The sequence below is a fragment of the Polypterus senegalus genome, chromosome 5 (genome assembly GCF_016835505.1).
Source record: "Polypterus senegalus isolate Bchr_013 chromosome 5, ASM1683550v1, whole genome shotgun sequence".
Lineage (NCBI taxonomy): Eukaryota > Metazoa > Chordata > Cladistia > Polypteriformes > Polypteridae > Polypterus > Polypterus senegalus.
Genome location: NC_053158.1, coordinates 148,528,997 through 148,534,560, shown reverse-complemented (window position 1 = coordinate 148,534,560; position 5,564 = coordinate 148,528,997). Strand labels below are relative to the sequence as shown.

Sequence of the window (5,564 nt, the reverse complement as noted above, 5' to 3'; positions counted from 1 at the left end):
TATGGCAAACTTACATAGACTTCACTTTAGTATGTCAGTACGGTTTGAACCTGTTTGCCCTCCATGCCATGCAAGGCAGGTCATAAACTGAACTGTTCTGTAGTCAGAATGACAAGAAATAATTAGTATATTCCATTTACAATTTAGCTTGTAAGGCTTATAATAGAACCTCCCATTGACTATGCACTAATATATACACAAACATTTTAACATAACAAGCAAAATACTAATATCAACTTAATATAATCGAACTAACAAATGGCTTTTACAACAGATAATGGAATTGATTTTCCTAGTATATATTTATGCAGTTCAGGAGTAATGTGAAGAAAATGTAAAGAGATTCATGATGTATGTGTTTTTGTTGTTAAAAAACTTATAGAAGAACAAATCTGTATCTCATCTTTTAACAAGCAGTGTTACCTGTAGTGGTCATAGACTAAAGGTCACATATTACAAGTAATTATACTAAACCATATTGTGGGAGTAGTTGAACTAAAATACACATCAACACATTTATGGTTTATAAATGATTACAATTATTCTGTCCATAATGTGTTGATATTCAATTCTGTTCATTCCAGAAGAATAACCGTGCCCATCATATAAACAATTCATGGACTAGAGAAACTTCAAATCGAAAGAACGACAGTCCTTTAGCTGTGGTATAAAGAGAAGACTAAAAGAAGGACAGAGACAAATTCAGTTTGGATGGCTTAACTGTTTGTGTCATGTATACAAGACAATGGTTGCAGGGACAGTTATTGTTTAATCAGTGGACCTATTTAAGGCTTAACTTCCGGTGCAACAAACTTATAAATATATAATTTACATTAAACTCATTCTGTTTTTATTATTTATCTAGATAGGATTTATGGTGCCAAATGGAAGTGATTTAAAACCTGTAAGAGGGAAAACTCTCCCATTATTTACAGACCCTCTGGTAGCAGCGCCTGATCTGCTGAAACTAGCTGTCCAGAAAATGAGAACATTTAAAAAGGACATGGATGAAGGACCATACATACTTTTGTATCCAGATTGCTCAGAGGTGGTCAATGTGCCTTGGACAGAAAGGCCATTTGTATTAGCTGAATATAAAAAGGAAATAGGAAAGGCATATTGCAGGATCTCTTTTTTATATGCCTAGAAAAAGACTTTAGAAGAGGTTAGTGGATCTGATGATTTAGCACTTTTACTTATTTCACAGTGCTGTGACATACTGTAAATAATAATGCATAATAATGTGTTGATTTTGTTTCCTATAACTGCAGTGGATGTTAGCTCAGAATCAGACTCTGATTCTGAAATTCTTGTTACAAGTAGGAACACAATTGAATTCAATCAGGCTGACACTTTGGTGAGTTGACGTGAAATAAATAATTTAGGAAAGCAATATACTGAATGGACATATTAATTACCTTAACCAGACATGTTCTGTGCATAATTCTTGCCAATATTTTGGTTCAACAGAGGCTAGCTACTTAGTAGCATCTGTAGTTGAGTTTGAAAATACATTCCTGCATTGTACTTGGAAAAACAGTAGGATTTGCATTTTAAATGGCATTTCGTGTAAGACATGTAAATCATTTTGATTATAGTTCAGCTGGTTTATCTGTCAGAAATAGTAACAACTTGCCATGTTTCAGCAGACAACATTTCATTGATAAGTATTTATGTAGTAAGAGAAGAATAATATAGACTGTATAAAATTGCTCAGAATTTTACGTTTTTTCCCTCAGGGTTTTGAAGCCTATAAACAAAGTACACCCAAACACAAACTAGAAGATGTAGTGAAAGTACTAATTTGCAAATGTAAGTAATCTGTAAGCTGGTAATGTAATCAAATCACATCACTGTTTGGGACAGACCATTGAGTTTATGTAGAGATCAGAGTTTTTGCTCTAAATATATGATATATAACTTACCATAATTTAAAATTTCCTTTTTAACTCTGTGATTACACTAAAGTAGTAATTTTAACATGTTTCAGAGATGCATCCAGACATTCATTAACAATTCAAGCTGGACAGGTATTTAACCAAATGTTACCTCATAATTTTTTTTTCTTTCAGTTTTGTTTTGTGTTGTGTTGGACATTTAATTCCCCATGTTGTGGTATAGCGGGTCCGTGGCTTCCAATAAAAAAGTTTACCCCACTGAAAGTTCAAGTGAGTGGGGTGAGCAGGGCAGGTGTCCTCCCGAGGGATCAGAGGAGCAACTGCGGGAGCGCAAAAGATAAAGGCAGGAGAGCCAACCTCGGATGGTCTGGCAGTGATGTCCGGAAGGAGGCCTAGATGGAGGCTGGCTGAAGGAGTTCACGGCTGTGGAGTATCCGCTGGCTGCGAGTTATGGGTGAGCTGGAGAGAAGGAAGGGCATGCCGAGATCGAGATGATAGAGACTGCATTTTAACCTCGTATTTTAAAGTATTTATTTATTTAATTTCTATCCCCCTGGACAATCGTTTTATGGAATATTTATTGAAACCTGATGCATTGCACTTTGGACAATGATTATTTTTTTAATAAAATCACTTATGCACTTTTTGGATATATCCCCTGACTTCATGTGAGATTTGCCCTCATTTGTCAGCTCATCTCGGTGACATTACCGATGGTGTTGGGTTTAAGGCTCCCATAAGGACGTGAGCACGGAGAGAACCTGCATCGTCACACATGTCACTTCAGATAGTAATATCTGATACTGAGGATATCTCTGTATCTACCTGAATACAATGTGACTAAGTCCACCTACTACAGGCAAGCAAAAAAACTGACAAAATGTGACTATTCCCTTGGAAGATGTTTTTAGATTAGAGATGAAAAATAAAGTGGCAAGTTGTTTCTAAAATATCTGTAGAATGGTTAACTTAAAATAATACTTCAGGGATTTACTTAAGTTGGAAATTATTTAAGAAGAATGTTTAATTGTAAAATGGGTGGAGTTTTCTTTTAACATAGGAATGGTAATTTCTTTACAGTAAATATACAAACCTTTATGCTCCATTTGTGCAGAAGAGGATGAAAAATATGGGGAATTTATCAGGCCCAACCATTAAGCTGGCAGTTATTGACAACAGCAATAGGTTTTCTCTGTGCACTTAATGGTAAAATATTTTATTATTTCTGTGATAATATGTGCAAGAACCCTTTACTGTACACCAGTGTTGTGCAAAAAATAGAAAACTGTGTACTGTCTGGCATTTCACAAATGTAACTCAGTCTTGTGTAATTCTAGAGAGGAGGTAAACATTACACTACCTGATATCATTGCAAACCTGTCGCATCATATTGTTCAACATTGCAAGGTCAAATGTCTGGGATGGAGCAGTCCAAGGTTTCAAGCATACAACATATTCAGAAACCTTGTTATATGCTGGTCAGATTTACTGATGATGCTGGTGTTTTTGAGGATGGAATTGATACAGGTGGTCCAAGACGAGAGTTTCTAACTCTAATAATTAACCATCTTAAAGACCAACCAATTTTTGATGGACCAACAGGACAACGTTACTTAGTCTACAACGCAAATGGTATGTATACATAGTGTTAAGATGTGTGACTTGTAATTACATATCACGTCACTGATACACTTTGCTACTTGAACTGTTCCAGAGATATTTAGCAACAACATGCTTAGGTTTGTCTTGATTTTAATGCATCATCAAACATATTTGAAAGTTTCCAAAAGTAGTTGCTAAATATGTGTGGAACAGTAGAAATAACATAAAAAGCAATTTGAAATTGTGGTTCGAATTGTAAATCACCTAAGATTCTAAAATATGAATGATTTTCATTCACAGCTCTCAGGGAGGATGAGTACCTCTTGGCAGGAAAGATAATTGCGGTGTCAGTTGTGCATGGAGGCTTAGGTCCGCATTTCCAATTTGGGAGATCTTGTACTGTATCTTGCAGGCCAGCCTTCTTTCAAAGCGAACAGTAAATGATGTAACTGAAGAAGATAAAGAATGCTTTGCAAGAGGTAGGAAAAGCATAATGCTATAGTAGGGCAGGGTTTATTTATTAGTTTCTGCAATGCTTTGCGAAAATCATTACTTCCTTGATAACATACAGAGTAATGCATTTATTCTGTGATTGTACAAGATATAGGGTTAAACTAGATAAGTAACAGAACAGAAATTAATGAGATAACTGTGTATACTGTCTATGCCCCTTTTTTGTGTTTTAGATTGACCGTGCTGCTTCTGTTGAAGCTTTGCGAGAATGTACTTTAAGACATAGCACAATGTTACAGAGAGCTGGTTGTCTGAGATATGTGGCTACTCTTGAAGAAAAGAGAACATTTGTGTCAGACTACCTCCAATGGTATATTATCGATCGTAGCTCATGTGTAATTGACAGGTACCATCATATCCTAGTCTTATAATTTTTGTAAGTTACATTTCCATTTTCAAAGCAAACATGATGTCAGTCTGCAATTCAGTTGTTAACAAGCAACTTACAACTACTGCATTATTAGTGAAGTACAGTTCCAATAATTTCAACATATATTATTTCGAAAAGGGTTTCTGAACAAAAATGTTTTAGTTGATAGTGATTTTAGGGAAACATCCTGGTCCTTTTGCAGTTTCCTGTTTCATTTCAACAGTAGCACATGGGGGCAGGCATGCTGTTCAAGCCTTCAAACCATCTAAAATTAGTGATCTAAAACCAGAAACTCAGAAAGGCTTTAAAAGCATACCTCACTGACTCATGTTACAAGGGGAAAATAGAAAAACAACACTAAGTTTCTTTAATATGACCCGATACACTAAAACACATTTTTGACTCAGTCAGCAGAAGAAAAATCTTAAAACCTTAGATGCTGAAAATTACCGGAGTAATCATGTTTTTAATATACTGTCCATACACATACACTATGTGATTAGCACTATATAGAAATGTAACAATGTATTTTTTACTTTTTAGATTTAAAAATGGTCTTTCAGCTCTTCAGTTTTTGACTGCAGTGCAGCAGCATCCTACTTTGATGATCCCTGTCAGAAAAGAAGGTCACTGCTCTTGAACTTGAGAGACTTTTCAAACCTGACCTCAGTCCATCAGGGAGCAACAGGAGACTCAGATAAGGACAAACATTACGCTACTGGGCTGACTATCTCCTTGACTGTGAAGGTTTGCAAAATGGATTCCATAAGTATAGGTCTACTAGATGTGGATAGGTGTGTGCTTTAAATCACTGCAGCTAGAGAACTCGCATCAATCTGCACCGGTGGACACACTTTTGCACTATTATTATTTAATTTTGTATATTTGAGATTTTGAAGAAACCACATGTTTGATTACTGTTTATTTAAGCTACAACTGAAGATTTATTAATGTGTTCTTGTTTATATTATGTTACATTTGGACAGTTTAATCAAATTCTGAGATCTGAGAGATTTCCTGGTAATAAAGCCAAATCAAGAGTACTTGAAATTAAACATTTATTTTCGATACTTAAATAGTGTAATAAATATTTTATACTTTGCATTACTTTTACTCCACTTTATTTCATTTCACACTTTATTTACAAAAATTTAGGGCAGATGTGGGTACGTTACTTTTAA

The 5,564-nt window shown here is 35.1% G+C and overlaps 1 pseudogene; it reads left to right on the top strand.

Moving 5' to 3' along the window:
- The first annotated feature begins 616 nt into the window (after positions 1 to 616).
- LOC120529911 lies at positions 617 to 5,177 on the top strand (annotated as a pseudogene).
- Positions 5,178 to 5,564: the final 387 nt, after the last annotated feature.